The sequence below is a fragment of the Stegostoma tigrinum genome, chromosome 4, assembly GCF_030684315.1.
Source record: "Stegostoma tigrinum isolate sSteTig4 chromosome 4, sSteTig4.hap1, whole genome shotgun sequence".
NCBI lineage: Eukaryota > Metazoa > Chordata > Chondrichthyes > Orectolobiformes > Stegostomatidae > Stegostoma > Stegostoma tigrinum.
The window spans coordinates 37915455-37938564 of NC_081357.1; positions in this window are offsets into that span (position 1 = coordinate 37915455).

Sequence of the window (23110 nt, forward strand, 5' to 3'; positions counted from 1 at the left end):
CCAGGGCTCCCTGATTGGACCAGATTAACAGGCCCAATCAGGGAACTCATATTCTATGATGTCATCCTGGATGACTGCATACCTCCCCCTCTGAATCAGAGGACAGAGGCTGGTTCATTTTTTAAGTAGCTTCCCCTGGGGCATTCTAGCACTGGGTCAGGTTCCTCCAAATCTGTTTCAGATGTGGGCAGCATGTAACACACAGTGGCATGCCTGATCTTCATGGAAGAAATTCATTCTCTTCTTCAGCTGGCAAAGGCATCAAGACAGTGACATCTGCCATGCCCATCTCAAATTCTGAGATATCTTCCACCCTTGATAGAAACAGAGAATCCATATGCTCCAGAACAGTGGGAAAGGCAGTTGAGGAGCTGGGCACATTTTCCTTCTGCACTGTTTGCAAGTTTGCAATTTCTGTACGGTTCATGTGCTTGTTCAGGAAAGTCGCACCTACCCAAACTCTATACATCACTGGACCTGACCTCACGTCAACCATATCACTTAACAGTGCAGGCCCACTCCCATGGTTCCTGCGCTGCAATTTGACCCCTGAAGTAAACTGTCTCTCATGCTTAACAGAGCTTGTGCCCAGCATCGACATTCTTGATGCTGTTTCATCCTCACTCCCCTCCCCCTACCCCTGCCAGAACAGGAAGATCAGATTTAACCTGGTGCAAAGTCTTCTCGCCATTAGCAACTCTGCTAGAACTATCCCTGTAGTTGCCTATGGTGTGGTCCTGTAATCAAAGAGGAACTGGGATAGTTTGGTATTTAGTTTAAGCCTGTCTGTTTGGACTGCTCTTTCTGCCAGATCATTGGATAATGGATGGTGTGGAACTGTCCTTATTTCTCAATTACAGTTTGACTTTAGGAAATACACAAATTCTTTGCTGGTAATTGATGGCCCATTGTCTATGGCCAATGTTTCAAGGAGTCCATGTATTACAAAGGATGCAAACAGTTTATTTATCATCGTCACCATGTTTGGTCAATGAATTCTATGCACATGCAGCCACATTGAGTGGGTGTCCACAATGGCTAAGAACATTGAGTCCATTAAAGGACCTGCATAAACGATGTATAACTGAGTCCAGGATCTAACTGGCCAAACCCACGAATGTGAGGGAACTCTGGTGGTAATTTTTGTCTTTGTTGGGCACTGCCCCACCAATACAGCTATGTCTGCATTCAATCCTGGCCACCAGGTACAACTACTCATCAACATCTTCATTCTCTTCTGAGTAAAGGTGATTCCCTGGCAGTTTTCCGATCTTCTAGGACTTAGAACATAGAACAGTACTGCACTGTACAGGGCCTTCGGCCCATGATGTTGTGCCGACCTATTATCCTATTGTAACAATCTAAGGATTGCTGGAAGATTACTGCCAGTGTATCCACTGTCTGTAGTTACTTCTTTTAGTATTGTTAGTTCTTCATTTTCCTTGCTTGTCTCTAAACACCTGAGAAAATTCTGACCAGGAATTTTCCCAGCTGATAGAGTGAGTTACTATTCTTTTTTAAGCTGCCCTTTTACAAAGTGCTGTTCTTTAAATTAGTATTTTCAGATGAAGTCATTAAAAGAACAACAATCAACATTGTGTCCTGTTTGAATCTGAAGGTAACATTAATTACAATGTCTTCCAAAAATCAAAGAGTAATAAAAATGGAGTGATAGTCCGAGAAAGTACATTAAAGATAGTGAGTCACCGCAAATCATTAAGACTTAGCTGTTCTGGAATATATTGTAGGGGTTTATATTGAAGGCTTTGGAATTGATACCTGTATTTTTCTGAAAATAATCTCATCAGAGGTTAATGTTTTTCTCTAGAAGAGACCCAACACTTATAATTAAACTGAAATTCAGTACTACAAAATGCGTCACTTTGTAGATAAAGGAAGGATTTATGAATAGCGCCTACGCACGGTTGTATGACTGTACAGTTCTTATTTAACACAGGCTATCATTATTCAGCACATATGACATACTTGCCACTTGAATAGTCCTTAGGGATATTCACGGATCCTTTCAGGGACACGCACTTGGATTCAACAAGATTCTACAGACATATACTGTTGTCTTCGTGCCTCAGTTATTAATGTTCTATAAACAATAAAGGGAATAGGTGGGAAGTTTAATTTAAACATTAATTTTTCACCCTTGGGAAATGTGTGGATTCAAATCTAATATAAATTGATAAGATTTCTAGTTCAGCCTTGTTGAGCAGTAATGCATTTAACTCTGAATCCAATTGCTGGAGTTCTACACTGCATTGTCTTGAAAGCATAACATAGGCTCGGACTGCAGTGTAGCATAGACAGAGTGCTCTATTGTTGGACGTGCCTTAGGGTTCTAGTGTGAAATCAGTAACTTGCTGATTTTTAGGTGGTTTGAATCATCCCCAGATCCCCGGTTCTAGACGTTAGACTTATTTAGGGAATGTGAAATGAAGAAGGCAGTAGACAGGTGTTTCTGGGCAAAATAGCCTCTTGTGATAATGGGAACTGCAGATACTGGAGAATCCAAGATAACAAAGTGTGAAGCTGGATGAACACAGCAGGCCAAGCAGCATCTTTGGCCTGCTGTGTTCATCCAGCTTCACACTTTGTTATCTTAAAATAGCCTTTTGTGTTTATTTAAATACAAAAAGGCAAGTATAATACAAAAAAATGTAAAAGCACTTAACAGTACAATTAATGCTGTCAATTACACAGAGGACAATAATTAAATATACTATTAAATTAAACACAGATTAAACACAGTTAGAACCTAAGCAGCAGTTTTAATCACAGAAACTTTAATCAGGCTTCCTATCATTCGAATCCCATGCATTGTCACCACCTGTCTTCCACTCCCTGCTAGCTAGCTTACAAACTCTGGCGTCTCAGGATTTTGAGCTCACTACTTGGGAAAACGTGACTTTGAAGTACAGATGGCAGTTGAGGTTCCAACTGTCGATTTCTTGGTTCAGACACAGCCTGGTTCTGGAAACTATTGTTCAGATAGCACTTGATTGGCTTCCCCCCTCTGGGATGTCCTTTGTTGTGATGATGCCTTTGGTTAGTTTCCCAATTCAGCTCCTCTGTTCGATCTCTCTCTGGGGTTCTAGGTTCTGAAAGCCTTCTAATCCTTCATTTAAAACTGTGTCCCCTGGTTAATTATCTTGGTTAAGGGTAAAAGAGACCCCTATCTCACCTATCTATGCACCTCAGAACTTTTCACTCCTTAAGCAGATCCCTTCTCTGCCTTCTCTGCTCTAAGGAAACCAATCCCAGCCTGTCTGATCCGTCTTCCTACCTGATTGGCTCCAGAACAGGTACCAACCTGGTGAATCTCCTCTGCACCCTCTCTAGTGCTACTGCATATCTTACTATAGTATAGAGACCAGAACACTGCACAGTACTCCAGCAGTGGCCCAACTAACGTTATATCAGCTTCATCACCCACCTTTTTCTTGTATTCAATGTGTGGACAAATGAAGCCAAGTATTCCAATACCTTCCTGTCCACCATTTTACCTGCCCCATTCCTTCTAAGGACCTGTGGGTATTCGCATCTAAGTCCTTCTAATCCTCTGTACTTCCTAGGATCCTACCATTCAACATGACCTCCATTGCCTTATTACTTCTCCCAAAATGCATCACCTCACACTTCTCAGGATTTAGTTATTTCCCACTGTTCAATCCAACTGACCAGCCTGTTTATATTGTCCTTATTCTAAACCTTGCCTCCTCCCTGTTTATCGCACCATCAATTTTTGTGCCATCTGTCAATTGACTTATCATATCTCTTGCATTCATGTCTAAGTCATTAATGGACCCAAAAAATAGCAAGGAACACTGCCAAATTATTTGGTATGCATGGATAAAAGGTTGGCCAACTCTTAGAGGACATAGAGTTGGGATAAAGAGGGCATTTTCAGGACAGCAAACTGTAACTGGTGGAATATCAAAGGGAAGAAGCCCAGAGCCAGAACTATTTACAATCTACATTAATGGCCTGGATGAAAAAAGTATAGGTACTAGAACCAGGTTTGTAGATGACACAAAAATAGATGGGAAGGCAAGCAGTATAGATGACCCAATAACTAAACCTTACATTAATTTGGCTAAGTTTGAGTTGCGTTGAGTGTTTTGGAGGGATTTCTATTAAGAGGTCAAACAAGGTTTTTCACTCTATCAAAAACACCGAACAAACAACCCACATGTTCCTATGGTGTTCTTCATATCTGATACCAGCCTCATCCTACTGCACTGGAAGACTTCACCACTCAAAGGATTTCACAGAATTCACCAGCGCCCCTCGCACTGGCACCATTTTTAAAAGCCCATTGGGCAGACAGATAAGCACTACCAACCCAGAGTTGTCTTGTGTGGTCGATGCCGTTTGCCCCCATCCAGTCCATGAGCTGAGTGCCCATCTCTGGGCACATGCTTTCCTTGTTACAACATTGCAATGATAGTTGCCGGTGCAGCCCAAGACACAGCTCTGAAGTACAGAAGCGTCCTGCAAGTGGATTGGAGTTGTGCCATAAAAACCGAAGGGACTGTAAATCAGGAACAAAAACAAAGTTCTTGGAAAAGCTCAGCAGGCCTGGCAGCATCTGTGAAGAGAAAAACAGAGTTAACTTTTTGGGTCCAGTGACCCTTCCTCGGAACTGGAAACACTCACCAGGACTTCTGGTGAAGGGTCCCATCTTGACACATGGACTTTCCTGCTCCTCTGATGTTGCCTGACCTGCTGTGTTCCTCCAGCGCTGCACTGTATTGGATGTTTTGTCCAGATCTGTTGCACATTTCACATGGTCTGCATCAGTTAGACTGCAATATGATTCCACCCAAAGAGGCAACAGAGAGATGTAGAGAGCTTATGTGAATGGACAAAAAAATCAGCAGGTTAAATATAATGTGGGAAAATGTGTAGTTATGCACTTTGAGGAAGAACAGAATATTATTTTAGAGGTAAAACCAGCAAAAAGCTGCAGCATGGAGAGATTTGTGGGTCCACGTACATCAATCACAAAAGTAAAGCTTCCATTCTCAGCAGGAAATAGATATTACAATTGGAATGTTAGCCTTTATTTCAATGGAATGGAGCATAAAAATAGGGAGGTCCTGTTAAATCTGTACAAGGCACTAGTTAGACCACAGCTTGGAATATTGTGGAGAGTTTTGGTCTCCTTATCTAAGGAAAGCTGGGCTAACATTGAAGACTGTCCAAGGAAGGTTCACTCAGTTGATCTCATGTACAAAGGGACTTTCTCATGAGGAGAGGTTAAGTAGGTTGGGTTTGTGCTCATTAGTGTTTAGAAGATTGACAGCGAATCTTATTGAAGCATGTAACATTCTAAGTGAGCATGATAGGATAGCTGTCCAGACATGGTTTCCCCTTGTCAAGAGTTTAGAACCAGTGGACACAATCTCAGAATAAGGGGATGCCCTTTTGAGACAAAGATGCAGTGATTTCATTTTCTGAAAAGGCGATGTCGGTGTGGAATTCTTCACCTCAGAGGCTGGGACATTAAAAACATTCAAAGCCAAAGAAGATTTTTAATCAGTAAGGGATTCAAGGTTTCTGGATATAAGGCAGGGAAGTGGAGCTGAGGATTTATTAAATCAGCAATGATCTCATTTAATGGCAGAGCAGACTAGAAAGGTTGAATAGCCGACTTCTGCTTCTATGCGTTATGGTTTTATGCACTTATCACTTCTGATTCCAGATTTATTTATTTAACTAAAGTTAAATTCCACAGTTGACATTGTGCTTTTGAATTCATATCTCAAGGTCATTAGTCTCGGTCTCTGGTCTCTTCATATAACTAGTCCAGTAACATAGCCATTATGTTATTAATTATAGACAGCAGCATTACTTGTTACGATCACATGTCTGCAAGCTTGGTCAGGTTTTTAAAATGAATCATTGCCATTAGTCATACTTGTCTCTGTACGAGCATGTTACAGAAAGCGATGCTTTTGAATAATGTAAATGACAAAATTAAAAAAATCCTTAAGATTCCTATTGCTATTCCTACAGGCAAGAGTATGAACATGGGACATGTTCTGGGAGTGTACAGTCTCCTGGAACGTATTTATGACTATTTGCATGGTTATACAAAATATTGACCACAAACTGACAAAGTAATGATAAACAAATGTTCTTTTTGATATTCTTTGTTTCATGCAGAATACACACGGAATTTTCTTGTTATCCATGATGTCTATTTGCATACTTTTGTAAAGAAGGCAAAATGAAAAATAAATTGGACACATGCTTCTGTTGCCTTGTGATGGTAGTATTATTTTATTCTAAAGATATGATTGAGAATTTTAAGATTATCCCACCCAGGAGAATCGATAGTTTAAATACAAATGGAAATGATGTAGTGAAGTGTCCAGAACCTGACCAAATCTTAATAGCATGCATTGTAAAAATCTTAAAGCTTCCCAAAGTTAAATGACCTACTCAAAGCTGCAGACTGCTTTTCTAAACAGAAGAATAAGAACACTGAACTGTGATGGTAAATGTTACTTTCAGGCCAAGCTTAAAGCGTCAAAGGTCATAAAGTCAAGCTGAAACCAACACACAGCCATACTCCAAATCTGTGTTTTTCTTTGATGAAAAGTTAAAATCTTATTGATATTTTGTTTTGGTTAGTTTGGCAAGATGCAAAAGAGAACTTAATGACATTACTATCACAATAACTGCTCTGGGGTAGTTTCCTACAATGGAAATTCAACTAATTTAGATGATGCATAGTTTACTTAAAGTTGTAAGAAATGGCACTAGCTTGCTTGGATTGACATGAGAATGTCATCTGGTGAAATGAGGCAAAACTAAGACTATACAAAATGCAATGGCATTTACATGTTTTATGAAATAAACTCTATGATGGATTCACTGTGAAACAATTAGCAAGTTATCAGTGATTTGACAGACTCTGATTATTTTATTGCTTTGATGGTCCTGGAACATATGGCTATGTAAATAAGTTTAAGAAGTATCAATCTTATCAAAGTGAGATTTCATAGTCTGGTTTAAACAAATAATTTGAAATATTTTTGCATAATTGTAGATTAAGGTGGATTTCGATTGGACAGTACAAACCTACCAATGAATAATTCATGCTCACCTCGGAAAGAAATGTATAAACATTATTTTGAAGGGTGACTTGGTGCCACAGCTGGGTAACTTGGTCAGTTACAGAAGTGTATGAACATGGGATATGTTCTGGGGGTGTACAATCTCCTGGAACATATTTACGACTATTTGCCACAGAAAGCGGTTGACGCCACAATACTGAATGTTTTGAAGAAGAAGTTAGATTTTGTTGATAGGTACAATGGAATCAAAGGATATGTGGTGAAAGCGGGATGAGGGTACTGAGTAGGATGATCACTATGATCATATTGAATAGCAAAGCAGGCTTGAAAGGCCAAATGACATGCTCCTGTACCTGTATTCGATGTTTTTGTATAATGGAGTATTGTTTACCTACTGGGTGTATTAAATTTCTAGTGCTTGATTAGTGCTATTCTTGTGCTCACGCCATAAACTATCAAGTATTTAGAAAATAATGACTCAGCATGTGGGGTGGCACAGTGGCTCAGTGGCTAGCGCTGCTGCCTCACAGCACCAGGGAACTGAGTTCAATTCCACCCTAGGGTGACTGTCTCCTCCCCATGTGTGCATGGGTTTCCTCTGGGTGCTCTCACAGTCCAAAGATGAGCAGGTAAGGTTGATTGGCCATGCTAAATTGCCCTGTGTTCACGGATGTGTAGGTTAAGTGAGTTATACAGGGATGGGTCTGGGTGGGGTGCTCTGTGGGTCTGTGTGGACTTGTTGGGTCAAAGGGCCTGTCCCCACTCTGTAGGGATTAGATGATGATGTGTCAGATAAATTCTCAGTTATCTGAGTGAACATGGCTGAAATCATCATGAGTACTTAGTCAATGATGAATGCTTGACTTGAAGAGCAGACAGTGGCAGGTGCATTTGTCCAAGGCAATAATCATGGGCAGGGCATTTCCTTATTCCTGAGAAATACTGGCATATTTCAGGCTGGGCTAGAGAAATTAATTCTGGGATAAAGTGTTTCTCCTCGCAATCATGGTATTGGTACAGGAATTTTATTTCTTGTTATAGTTTCTGTGTTAACCTGGATGTAAAATGTTAAAGATTTCTGTGGGAAGCTGATGTAGGTTAAAGAATTCTCCTTGAGATATGACTTTTCTATATCTGGAAGTATAAAGCAGGAAATACAAACAAAATTTAAACCATTGTGTAAACAGCAAAATAAGGGATGAACAATACCAGTGGGATTAAAGCAGTGAAAGATACAAAAGACGGAATAAGCAAGAAAATGTCATTTTAATTTTGTTTATTTATATTAACCAACATTGAATAGCTCCATTCTTACAAAACTAAGTTTTCAAGTCCAGGTTGTTTATAACCATGGTTACTTACTGTACTGTTAAAAACTCATCTAGTCCTGAAAATTCCAGACCTAATTTTAATGGAGAGCTAGTCAAGTACAGCTAATGCACAACATTGCATTAGTATCAAAGTAAAGAATATCACCAAAGACTGTTTCAGGCATCTTCTGCAAGTACAGAGTATCACTGACAGATTGTAATATGGATATACAGAGGCTGGACACAGTTGAATTTCTCAATCATAATGGTGTGTACTGACAGCATCACTGGCATTCTTCATCACAAATCTGGACCAATTTCTTCCAAAGTGACATAACGAAAACCATGTTCACACTAACATGGCCCAGAACTGTTCAGATCTGGAAATAAAACAAAAAGACAAAAGAGACAATTTAAAAGAAAACATCTCTACAGAACCAGTGCCCCAGCACTGCCCAAAGTTCAGAATGTCAGTGATTGTACATGTGCCAAAGTATCTTTGTGCTAATATAGTGAAATATTTCTAGCATCAAAGGCTGTTATGTATTAGAATGTGGGAATCAGGCTGTCATTTGAATTTTAAATCATCAAAATGTTTTCGCTAAGTCAAAACCACAAAATACTGGAAATACCTAGCTAATTAGATAGTGTGAGTTGGAGAATAAAGGTACTAAGAGCTTGGGCCTGCACTCCAAACTAAAAGACCTAAAAATGTCTCCAAGAATGAAAGGTAGAACCCAGTTCTTCAATATAACCTACCAGCAATATCCACAGCACTGAGCAAAAATTAAACAGAAAAGTCTTGCTCCTAGACTTCTCTTTTGTCTGTTAGATTCAATTTTTTAAAGTTGTCTTCCCTTCAATTTAAAACTCCTTATGTTAACATTTTAATTTCAATTTAAGTGTTTTTTTTAAACCCAGCAATGACAATAATTATTATAATTAGAGGGGACTTGTATGTCTTCAAAGAAGATTAAATTATCCTGAAATGGCACTGAAATTGTGGGAGTGTTGGATGCCAAATCTTAGCTTTCTTTAACTCCAGCACCGAGTTGAAAAATAAATAAGTAATAAGATATATCCTGCGAATTGCTATCCTTTTCCATGGACAGACCTTCTCACAGACTGCACGAGCTCCGAACTTCTCCAAAGGAAACTCCAGATGTTTTCTGCATCTTATATCTCCAGATTGTTTTTATCTTGGCTGTAGTGAGGGGTCACCTGTCACTGATTCAATGCTGCTTCCTTCATATCTTTGAATTCAATTCAATTATTGTCACATGGACTCAAATGAGTACAGTGAAAAGTTTATAAGTCGCCACTTAAAGCCAATTTAGGTACAAAGGTACCACAGTACATTTTTTAGAAATAGAGTAGAGGAATGAAGTATAAAACGTTATAGCTATACACAGTATAACCATAGATCAGAAAAAAAACAAGAAACAAAGTTAAAAATACAAACATCACAGTCTCACTCCACCCTGCACATTTAGTACACTGTCCATTTCTCCTTGCCTTCCCTTCCTCCCCATGGTTATCTTTTTCCAGCCTGTGTTTAGAGTGATGACTCATGTTTGCCTGATGTTCCAACCACCCTCCACTAACCATTCAAGGAAGTGGCACTAATATGTGAGACTAAACAGTGACTGTTCATGGACTAACTTATGACGAGTACAACAAAGCTGCATCTGATCATCTTAATTCTCACTATCCATCCGTATCAACTCTCCAGAAGTATGGACTGGAGCTAGGTTTCCCTTCCTTTGAACTCCTCTATAATGCTGAAGCTAATAGTTTGCTGAACTCGGGTCAGAACAGTCTCCCTTAATATAATGGTATACTATGTTTCACACATTTTCAATTTCAACCTGTGATTTCAACTTTGTGTATATTCAGTGACTCCTCTAATTGCCAAGGATAATTTCTATCCATTCTAATCCTTTTCCCAAAACTTTTCCTCACGTTACTCCTTCAAGCCTCAAAATTCTTTCCACAATGGTTGATAGAAATAACTTTTCATGTACAATTGACACAAAAATAATGGGGCGGCACTGTGGCTCAGTGATTAGCACTGTGGCCTCATAGCGCTAGGGACCCATTCAATTCCAGCCTTGGGCAACTGTCTGTGTGGATTTTGTGCATTCTCCCCGTGTCTGCACAGGTTTCCTCCAGGTGCTCCAGTTTCTTCCCACAATCCAAAGATGTGCAGGCTAGGTGGATTGGCCATGCTAAGTTTCTTGTTGTGTTCAGGGGTGTGTAGGTTATGGGAGGGGGTGGGTCTGGGTGGGATGCTCCAAGGGTCAGTGTGGACTTGTTGGGCCGAAGGGCCTGTTTCTGCTCTGTAGGAATTCTATGATCTGTGAAATTAATTGATTTGATCCTGTTCAGGCTCCTGTGAGAAAATTAAATAGCAGTTTGTGCCATTGAATAAAGCCTCAGTTCAGTTAGAATGAGATAGTAACATTCACACAGTTGCTACTTGGTGCAGACACATTGAAAACACACAGTACCATGATCCCTGTTTGACCTCTACGTAACTAGAAATTACACTTTTTGAATTTAAAAAAACTGCAATTTCCTTTGAAATTCAGCACAGAAAAATAAAATAATAGTATGATGACTGACAATAGAGGAGGGATGTTTTGAAAAAGAAATCTTGCAGGCAATTTACAAAATATGTCCAATCAGTAAAAGAAACAAAAGTCAGATGCGTTTTAAGAGCCCGAATGACCTAGGCTGTGGTGAGAAATATGGCAGAGGCACGCACACAGACCGACAAAGCTTACCGAGGCAACAAAAGCGTGTGGCACTGCTGGCTTTCCAGTGAATCAGAGGACAGGTTTCACCAAACCATATTCTGTCAAAATAACATTGATTCCTCTTCAATGTACTCTCAGCATTGTCTGGTTTTACCAATTACAACCACATTTTTTTTTATAAGTTAAGCTTTAAAATATGTCATTCAGTTTGACCTATGCCTATTGGCCACTGTTGCTGATCGAGATACTCATTCCAAGAACTGCTCTAGCTCTGTTATTATGAATGGTGTTTGGGAGCTGGCCAACAAAGCATTCCAACGGGACACTCTTAAAGGTGATATGTCCTGTCTTGAACTATTCAATATTTCCATTTGTGACTCATCCTGTTGACTGCCAGGGAATTTTATCACGGATAAATTGAATTACTTTTAAAGTATCACAAATCATCAAGTAACAGCTTTTATTTCTGAAAGGAACAGGAAATGCAAAAAGATTTGTTAATGAACTTTTTTAAAAAATATAGCGAATTGTATTTATTTATCACGTTTAATGCAGTAAACTATCCCATGGTACTTTGCAGGATTTTGTTTACTAGCCAAAATTTGACACTAAGCCATATAAAGAGATATTATGGCAAATGGCCAAAACTAGTTCAAATAGTTTTCATGAGTGTCATATTGGAGGAAAGCAAAGAAAGAAGGTCAACATCTTTTTGGAGGCAATATCACAGGTTATGGGCTTAGCAGCTGAAAGCATGGCTGCTAACAGTGGAACAATTAAAATCAGGAATGCAAGAGGCCTGAGCTGGATGATAGGTTCAAAGGTAACAACCCTAAATTTGCAGATGATACAAAATTTGGTGAAGATGTGAGTTGTGCAGAGGATTCAAAGAATCCTGAAGTAGACAGGTTGAGCGCGCTGCTAAGAACATTACGGTTACAATATAATGTTGATAAACAAGAGGTTATTGGCTTTGGTAAGAGAAATGAAGCTTCAGAGTACTTCTTAAATGACGAAAGATTGGAAAGTGTCGATTCCCAAAGGGACTTAGATGTCCATGTTCATAAGTCACTGAAATTGAGCATGCTGCGCAGCAAGCAATTCAAAAGTAAACAGTCTATTAGCCTCTATCACGAGAGTACAGGAAAAAAACAAGTTTCATTTCATTGGTATCAAACTTTAGTGAGAACATATGTGGAATATTGCCAGAGATAACGTGAACTGCAGACGCTGGAGAATTCCAAGACAACAAAATGTGAGGCTGGATGAACACAGCAGGCCAAGCAGCATTTCAGAGCACAAAAGCTGACGTTTTGGGCCTAGACCCTTCATCAGAGTCTCTGACGAAGGGTCTAGGCCCGAAACGTCAGCTTTTGTGCTCCTGAGATGCTGCTTGGCCTGCTGTGTTCATCCAGCCTCACATTTTTTTGTTATGGAATATTGCGTTCAGTTCTGTTTCCCTTACCTGAGGAAGGGTATACTTGGAATAGACTGAGTGCAGAGGAGAGCCACCAGATTCTTGGTGTGGTGGGACAGTTCTAGGAGGAAACATTGAGGAAACAAAGGCTGCATTCTCTGATGTTTAGAGGAGTAAGAGGTAAGCTCATAGAAACTTACGAATTTCTTAAAGGGGTAGACGGGGCAGATACTGAAAGTAAATTTCTCCATTCTGTGGGATGGGGAGACACAATCGAGAATAAAAAGCTATTTACAACTTTTTCACTCAGAGAAAGGTGAATCTTTAAAGCTCTTTTTACAGAGCTGTAGAAACTCAGACATTAACTGAGTTCAGGAGAGAGATTGATAGCTTTCTAGTTGCCAGGGACATCAGAGGATTGTAGGAATATTACATTGAAGTAGATGATCAGCCATGATATGGAAAGTTAGAGCAGTCATGTGGAGCTGAATGGCCACTCCTGTTCTTATGTGAATGCTGAAAGTGTAGATTTTTCAGATGATTGTTGGTCCAGGGAGTTTACAGAGATGGAATGGGGAGACACCTTAGAGTGATCTCAAAGCAAGGATGAGAATTTAAAATTGAGGCATTTCTTAACCAGTAACCAATCTGCGTCAGTGGGCAGACAGCTTCATAGAGTTTTCCCACCACTGCATGTCTGACTTGCCTAGATTTAATTTTGTCATCTTCTTTTCCCATCATCTTTCTTAGTAAGGCATTGTTCTCAGGTGAAGCTAGGACCTGCTCCAGGTTTTTGTCAGAAAACAATTCATGGGCAACTTATAGATTTGCTCCAAGATCAAAGAAAATCTTTGATTCCTGATCACAAATTACGGGAGATGTGGTTCAATATGTGCAGACGTTTAATGACAGTTCTGCAGTAAAGCTGTCTCTCAGTTTATCCTAGAAATATGCTTCCTCCCCTTCCAGTTTTGAAAATTCTTGGGGATAATTCCTAACTCTCCCAACAGCTTCCCTTAAATAATCAGAGGGTTAGATAGGGTGGATAGGGAGAGCCTTTTTCCTAGGATGGTGACAGTGAGCACGAGGGGCATAGCTTTAAATTGAGGGGTGAAAGATATAGGACAGTTGTCAGAGGTAGTTTCTTTACTCAGAGAGTAGTAAGGGAATGGAACGCTTTGCCTGCAACGGTAGTAGATTCGCCAACTTTAGGTTCATTTAAGCCGTCATTAGATAAGCATATGGACGTACATGGAATAGTGTAGGTTAGATGGGCTTGAGATCGGTATGACAGATCGGCACAACATCAAGTGCCGAGGGGCCTGTACTGTGCTGTAATGTTCTATGATCTAAATGCAGTCTCCCAGTTTCAAAAATTCTCCAGAAGAAATCCCTTCCCCATCCGTATTTTGCTAGACCATCGTCTGGATCTCTGGGATCATTATGGGTTGACTTTCCGGATATACATAAATCTTTTCACATTAAGGGAAATAGGATTTTCCAATTTCCGATATAACTGCCAAATATTCAGAAGTGCCCAGAAACTACTCTGACAGTGCGAGCAGGTCAGCTTTCCCTGGTAAGAACGCTTCTCTGCTTCATACATCTCAGCAAATCTTTCTTTATTCATTGCATTTTTGTGCCTCTTTCAGTCCATCCTGATCCTTTGACTGCCTCACTTTTTCCACTTTCTTTGATGGTGTCTCTTTCATCCCAGCAAGCAGCTGTAGACAAAACAGATTTTAGACAGGAATGACACTTCATCTTAGCTATGACAATTGCTTTGAAATTTTTAGGCACCACAAAATCAATTTTAATATCACTTGTCCCCAGAGGCTCCCTTTCGGTTGCGTTAGAAATACATCAGGTGTGAATTTTACATAATTCTCAAAACTGTCGAATATATATCTTGTGTGCTACCAACCAAATGATCACTTTTCTCCCCATTCCCCATTTGTGTTGATGGATATGGAAGCTACTAGCAAGTCCACCATTTATTGTCTACCTCTAACTGCTGCTGAGCAGGTGACATTGAATCATTTGCTGTCTAAGTGACCTGGTATATCCACCATGCTGCTAGGGTAGGCATTCCAGGATTTTGAGCTGGTAATGGCGAAGAATAATTTACAAGTTAGGGCGGTGTGTGGCGGAGGGGAAATTGCAGGTTGTAGTGTATCATGCACTTGCTGCCCTTGTTCTTCTAGTGTGGCAGATGTTGAAGGTTTGGAGTGCCATCAAAGAACATTTGACAAGGTGTGACAGTTCACGTTTTAGATGGCACATACCTTAGCTAGGCTCTATCATTGGCAAAGGCAAAAAATGGACATCGATGAAGCAGATGGCTTTGTCTTGGAAAGTATCAAACTTCTTGAGTGTTATTAGAGCTGCAGTCATTTGGGAGAGAATCCCAGAAGTGGATAGTATTCAGTCACATATCTGACTTCTGCCCTGTAGATGGTGACCAGGCTTTGGGGAGCCAGGAAGCGAGTTCCTGAATTTCTAGTATCTCCCCTGTACCTGTATGGCTGTGTAGACAAGTTTCTGAATGATGCTGAGGCCTAGGATTGGAATGACAGGGATTCGATGACATTAATACTAACTGAACATCTCTGCTTAGAGAATCATCGATTCATAGAAGCCTATAGCACTGCATAAAATCCTTTCGGCCTATTGAATTGTGCCGGTCAAAAACAACTGCTTAACTATTCTATTCCTACCTCAGCCCATAGCCTGTATGCCTTGCCATCAGAGTGCCCGTCTAAATACTTAAGTGGCTGCTCAGGTGGTTAAATTCTCTCTCTTGTTGAAGTTGACAATTGGCTGGCAATTGAAAGGACTGTGATGGAATACTCTTCACTGGCCTGGATGAAGGTGGCTCCAGCAACATTCAACAAGTTCAACATTGTCCAGCGAAAGCAGATCTTGATTAGCACCACATCCACCAGCTTAAATATTATATCCCTCCACAACCAATACACAGTGACAACAATGTGTATCATTGCCAATCAGTACTCACTGATGTAGTAACTCACTGAAGGTCCTTTGGCACAATCTTCTAAATCCTTGACCTTTGTGACCGAAAAGGTCTAGAACTGCAGGTAATTGGGAATATCACAACCTGTAAGTTCCCCTGTAAGGCATACACCATCCTGACTTGGAATTATATTGCTGTTCCACCGCTGTCACTGTTTGAAACTCCTGACAGTTTATTCGTTATCACATTGTAAATGTATATGCATTGCAGAGAATGTCATGGTTTAAGATGGTGGCTCATCATCACCTTCTCAATAATGATTTGGGATGGACAATAAATCCTGACCAAGCCAGCAATGCTCAAATCCCATGAAAGAATCATGCAAAAAAAAATGTATACAACATAAATACTACTTGCCATTAATAACACAAGGCTTGGTTACATACAGACAAGGATTGCTTCATTATGTGAAGTATGATACTAAGTGCATTACAATCATCAGTCAACATGCCCACTTCTGATCTTATGTTGGATGATGAGGCAGTTGAGGATAGTTGGGCTGGGAATAATTACCCTGAAAAACTCCTAATAATTGATAATTTCCCAATTGAAGATCACAATCATTTTCCTTTGTGCTACGTATAACTCTTGCTATTTCTCTCTGATTCCCATTGACCAAGGAGCAGGCTCTCTCACTCATCCTAGAATTCAGCTCTTCAGTTTTGTTTGGACCAAGACTTAAATGAGGTCAGGAGCTGTGTGGTCCTAGTAGAAATGAAAATAAGCCTCAATGAGCAGGTTTTTGCTGTGTAAGTGCCATTTGATAGTACGGTCAATGACATCCTCACCAGCTTGCTAATGATTGAGAGTAGATTATAGTTGTTGGTTTGGATGTGTGACCCCAGGACCAGATCAGGTATACCCTAGAATTCTGTGGGAAGTTGAGAAGTGATTACTGGGTTCCTTGCTGAGGTATTTGCATCATCGGTAGCCACTGGTGAGATGTCAGAAGACTGGAGGTTGGTTAATGTTGTGCCACCTTTTAAGCACGATGGTAAGGAAAAACCAGGGAACGATAGACCAGTGGGCCTAACATTGATGGTGGGCAAGTTGTTGGAGGGAATCTTGAGGGAGAGGATTTACATTATTTGGAAATACAAAGACTGATTAAGGATAATCAACATGGCTTTGTGCATGGGAAATCGTATCTGACTAACTTGATTGAGTTTTTTGAATTAGTATCAAAGAGGGCAGAGCAGTGGACATGATCTATTTGGACTTCAGTAAGGCTTTCAACAAAGTTTCTCATTGTAGTCTGGTTGGTAAGGTTAGATCACATGGAACACAGGGAGAACTAGCCATTTGGATACAGAACTGGCTTGAAGGTAGAAGAGAGCTGGTGTTGAAGGGTTGATTTTCAGACTGGAGGCCTGTGACCAGTAATGTGCCACAAGGATTGGTGCTGGGTACACTGCTTTTCATTATTTATATAAATGATTTGGATGAGAACTTAGGAGCTATGGTTAGTAAGTTTGCAGATGACACCAAAATTGGAGGTGTAGTGGACAGTGATAAACGTTACCTCAGGGTACAACAGGATCTTGATCAGTTGGGCCAATGGGGTGGATAGGAGAGATCTAGACAATTCTCCATTTTGTCAACTTTTATACTGTACTGGGATTGTCGTTATGCTGAAAAAACTCGGACAGACGCAAACTTATTTCTAGATCACTCGTTTTCAGCACCACAGTTCAGATGCCGTTGAGTGTATAGCCTTTGCTGTGTCCAATGTCCTTCTAGTACTGTTTGAAATTTATCAAAGTCACTGAAGACTGCACTGATGCAAGATGAGATCAAGAGACTCTATCCACACAACTCATAGATTATACTTGGTTGCAAACATTTAAGCCTCACATTTTGAGCACCCGCGTCACTGAAGGTAGAAAACTCTCAAAACTCCATCCTTAACTGTTCAGTTGTCCACCACCATTCACAACTGGACATGGTGGGATTGCAGAGCTTAGATCTGATCAGTTTGTTGTAGGATTGTTGATCACACTCCATGACATGTTTCCTGTTTAGTTCATATGATATTTGTGCCACTGATAAGCCCAGCATTTATTGTCCATTCATCTATTTTGAATTTCCTTTGTGGAGATGGTCATGAACAATAGTCCATGTGATTTGAGTCCACTTGTTTTTTGGGAAAGAGTCCAAATGTTTTGACCCAATGACAGTGAGGTGCTTTGGATCCCAAAGTCCAAAACACCACAGAATCACAGAATTATTATGGCACAGAGGAGGCCATTCAGCTCACCATGCCAGCACTGGCTATGTTACCTGGTGCCAATCACCTGCCCTTTCTTATATCCCTGTAATTATGAGTGTAGGTTGTAGACAGCAATGGCCCCATCACTGATTCTTGCGGAAGATAATTCTTGCCTTGTGCCACTGTGAGGGCAGAATCCTGTTGAGACATTGGGGGTCTTGTCAGCTTCCTAGAGATCTAGTAAGAGACCCTATGTGTCTCTTTTTGAGAGGACCTGGTGAACCAGACATCAATTAAGCAGTGGCAAATTCTGAAAGAATTAAAGCTCCAATAATAGAAGACAACCAGAGCTGGCATCTCCTGACCATCAGCACAGAGGAGATCATTGCAACTGGCATAGGATCCTGTGACCCCAGGATCACAGAGGACCTAAGGCAAAGGAAAGTGGTGGTGGCAGTGATGGTGTTGGGGGATGTGGGGTTGTGGATGTTGGAGTTTCTTTCATTGCAGTTGTGGTCAAAGGGCTCAAAAGTGTCCAAGGAAAGGTCAGGGTCTGCATCCCAGTGGTCACACCCCTGCCAATGTCCACTTAGTCAATAAGGCACTGATTGCCTTTGATTGCGGAATATAGTACACAAATGGTTTTGAAGGTTCCATTTTTGAATGCGTGTAGGTTGGTTACATTACTGATCTGTCAGAGACTTAAGGAATGCTGGGAGTGGGTGGGAAAGTCCCAGTCAGCCTGAAATGAAAATTTGAAGCAGTCCAAGTTCAAATGCAGCAACGTGTGAAAAATACGCTGGAAAAGTAGCAAGTAATATTCATGCCACCTAAATGCCAAGCAATGACCAGTTCCAATAAGAAACAATCACTCCACCACCCTTTGACAGTCAATGACATTACCATCACTAAATCCCCCACTATCAACATCCGGGAGTTCAAATTGTCCAGAAACTCCATTGGATTCACCGAACAAAGACAGAAGCTACAAGAGCAGGTAAGACTGAGGAATACTACTGTAGGAAACTCACCTCCTGACTTCCCAAAGCCTGGCCACCATCTACAAAGCGCACATCAGGAGTGTGACTGAATATCCCCACTTGCCTGCATCTTTGCAACTCCAACAACATTCAAGAACCTTGACACTACCTGGAACAAAACAACTTGCTTAATTGAAGTCACATCCAAAAAAAATCCACTTCCTCCAACACTGATGCTCAGTTGCAGCACTGCGTACTATCTACAAGATGCACTGCAGAAATTCTCAAAGGCTCCTGGTAATGCACCTTCCAAACCCATGACCACTTCCGTCTAGAAGGACAAGGGCAGCAGAAAAATGGAACACCACCACCTGCAAACTCTTCTCCAAACCACTCACCATCCTGCCTTGGCAATATGTTGACAATGTGGAGGTGCGGGTGTTGGATTGGGGTGGACAAAGTCAGAAACCACAAGACACCAGGTTATAGTCGGCAGGTTTATTTGAAAACACAAGCTTTCAGAGCCTTGCTCCTTCTTCAGGTGTCAGTGAGAGAGATAGTATCAGGCACAGAATTTGTAAGTAAAAAATCAGAGGTTCACGCCATTGATGTGGATATACTAAACAAACATAAGATACTGTTAAATCTTTAATTAGTTAGGAGGTTTTAATTGATTAATATGTATATGTTAATCCCTGAATTCCTTTTAAGTCATGGCCCTGAGAGAAATAAAGGTTTTATGAGTGTAAAGAAGAGGTGACAGTTTACGTCAGACAGTGCACGTTAGGTGTGAGACCTTCTCTGGAATTTGTTTGTGTTTTAGTTTGGAGTCAGACTGGCTTTATTTCTAAAGTAAGAATTTATAAAAAGCCACATTGACTGACTATCTATAAATTGTGTGCTTTTTGAATAAAATAAAATATATATGCAAATACAACTTCACCCCATAGATTCATGTGTGTGTGCATGTGTGCGTGTGAGTGTGTGTATGTATGTGTGTGTGAGAGTGTGTAGTGCAACATGAACCCAAGATCCCAGTTGAGGCCATCCTTGTGGGTACCAGACTTGGCTATTAGCCTCTGCTCGGCGACTCTGTGTTATTGTGCATCCCCAAGTCCGCCTTGGAGAATGTTTACCCGAATATCTGAGGCCGAATGTCCTTGACCTCTGAAGCGATCGCCCATCGGGAGGAAACATCCCTGCCTGGCAATTGTTACATGGTGTCCATTTATCCATTGTCACAGCACCTGCTGTGGCCTCACCAATATACCATGCTTTGGGGCATCCTTGCCTGCAGTGTATGAGATAGAAAATGTGGGCAAAGTCACATGACTATCTGCCATGTACGTGGTGGGTTGTGTTCCCACGTGTGATGGCAGTGTCCATATTGAAGATTGACATGTCTTTCAGATGTTTCCATGACAGGGTTGTGTGGTGTTGTGGTTGATGTTCTCCTGAAGGCTAGGCAGTTTGCTGCGAACAATGGTCTGTTAAGGTTTGGCAGTTGTTTGAAGGCAAGAAGTGGAAGCATGGGGAAGATCATGGCGAGGTCCTCATCATCATTGATAATGTGTTGAAGGCTGTGAAGAACATGGCGTCGTTTCTCCACTCCCGGGAAGTACTGGACAATGCAGAGACATATCCTGTGTCTGTATTCTGACGAGGTCATTACGGTTTTCCACTATGGCACGTTCAAACTGGTGATCGAAGAGTTGAGCATCATACCCTATTCCTATGAGGGCGTCCAAAATTTTGGAATTCACTCCTGTGCAGCATTGTCATTTACAGCATGTAGACTGCAGCGCTTCCAAGCAGGCAGTTCACCACCACCTTCTCAAGGGCAGCTAGGGATGGACAAGAAATGATGGCCCAGGCAGCTATGGCCACGTCCTGTAACTGAGTTAAAAAAAGGCCATGAGCAAATTGAATGGCAAAGCAGGCTCAATGGGCCCATGTGGTCTACTCCTGTTTCCATGCCATGTTTTCTTTTGTGACCTATTTTACTACCACAGTTTTATCTTCTCCCAGACAAGCTTTGGAGCCATGCATTGCACTGCTGCTCTGTACAGCCTTTCTCCTCGTCTTCATCACATAAGTATGGACAGGATCAATGTGATCTCCTTCTCAAATCCCTCCTAAACCCCATTAACTGGCTATGGGCCTCTTTCCCATCCTTATGTCCTTCCCTTGTGTGTGACTGTACTCTGGATAAAACTGTCTTCTCCTTTCTTGGTTCTAGTTTAAACCATTGCCCATTGTTAAGTAAAAATGATTCTCAAAACTCATCAACCAATTTACCTGCCTCCCTATCTAATCAATACCTCTGGATGTTAGATATCAGGTTTCCCAATCTTTTGCTTACTGCTCAGAGAGGAACTTGTTTTGTAAAATAGCAGAGCAGCACCTCTTCCCTCACAGTGCTGAATTCCCCAATCTTCCAATTGTCATTGTAATGAAAGCTCTACTTTGTCAAGTTGGACTTCTTGTTTCTTAATGCTTCAGTGATAGAAAGGCAGATGCAAAAAGAGTGAAAATATTTTCAAAACAAAAGTAAAGGAATCTAAGTAAGTGATTTCCTAACTTGTGACGTTATAGTGAAATGCGAGTTGGTCAATTTTTTGACCTGTGACCTGATCACGGAATGTGAATCAGTGAATTCCTGAACTGTGACCTTAACCTGTAAAGTTGGTCAGTCATTTTTTGACTCCTGCTATGACGGAAACCTTTGATAATGGAGAATTGTTGATTTCACAATTAGTATTTTGTTCTCTCCTTTCTCTGGCAAATACCGGTTATAGATACTTGCTTGAAAAGATATTAGATTAGATTCCCTACAGTGGGGAAACAGGCCCTTTGGCCGAACAAGTCCACACTGCCCCTTGGAGCATCCCACCCAGACCAATTCCCCCATAACACACGCATCCCTGAACACTATGGGCAATTTAGCATGGCCAATCCACCTAGCCTGCACATGTTTGGACTGTGGGAGGAAACTGGAGCGCCTGGAGAAAACCCATGCAGACACGGGGAGAATGTGCAAACTCCACACAGACAAGGCTGGAATCGAACCCGGGTCCCTGGCACTGTGAGACTGCAGAGCTAACCACTGAGCCACCGTGCTGCCCCAAGGTGATGATTATCACTGGGTGTGGCTGGGATGGCCCTGATGAAAATATGCACAAATAGCCTGAGAATGTGATTACCAGCTCATTTCTATGTGTAGTCAATATAGTGCAGAGCTAGAGAAACACAACAGGCCAGGCAGCATCAGAGAAGCAGGAGAGTCGATTTTTCAGGTTGGGAACCAAACCCATAAATGGGTGGTTGCTTCTGCCATCCTCTGGAAGTGACTGGGTAACTACTACAGAATTGGGAACCACACATAAAAAATTCCTACTTTTTTTTCCCACCTGCTCCGCTCTTCCCCCACTTAGTCAAAAAATGGAAAGTGCTGTTTGCAGCAAGATCCAAGCTGCAGGGCATGAGTTCTCCATTTCCTGCGGTCCCACATTTTGCCTTTAGAGTACGTCTGTAATCTCAGTTCCCTGGATTTAAGATTGAGACAGCTGTTTACAACTGCGAGTGATAACTATGCTCAGGCCTGGTTATAATGAATATTCAGACAGAATTTACATTTAAATACAACTAGTAGTAGGACAGATATCTTACCAACCCATTGTTTCCAATTTCTTCACAGAACAAACTAAACATTATTTATGATGCTATCAAGTCATTGGGAACTAGCAGCTGAACCAAACGGACCATACGTGATATGGTGTGGAGCTGGATGAACACAGCAGGCCAAGCAGCATCTTAGGAGCAGGAAAGCTGACATTTCAGGCCTAGACCCTTCATCAGAAATGGGGGAGGGGAAGGGGGTTCTGAAATAAATAGGGGGGGAGGGAGAGGCGGATCAAAGATGGATAGATGAAGAGGAGACAGACAATTTAAAGAGAAGGGTCTAGGCCTGAAACGTCAGCTTTTGTGCTCCTAAGATGCTGCTTGGCCTGCTGTGTTCATCCAGCTCCACACTTTGTTATCTCAGATTCTCCAGCATCTGCAGTTCCCATTATCTCTCATGGAGCCAGTAAAGGTGAGTGTAGGTGGGGAGGTAGGGAGGAGATAGGTCAATCCAGGGAGGACGGACATGTCAAGGGGGTGGGACGTGGTTAGTAGGTAGGAAATGGGGGTGCGGCTTGAGGTGGGAGGAGGGGATAGGTGAGAGGAAGAACAGGTTAGGGAGGCAGGGACGAGCTGGGCTGGTTTTGGGATGCGGTAGGGGGAGGGGAGATTTTGAAGTCTGT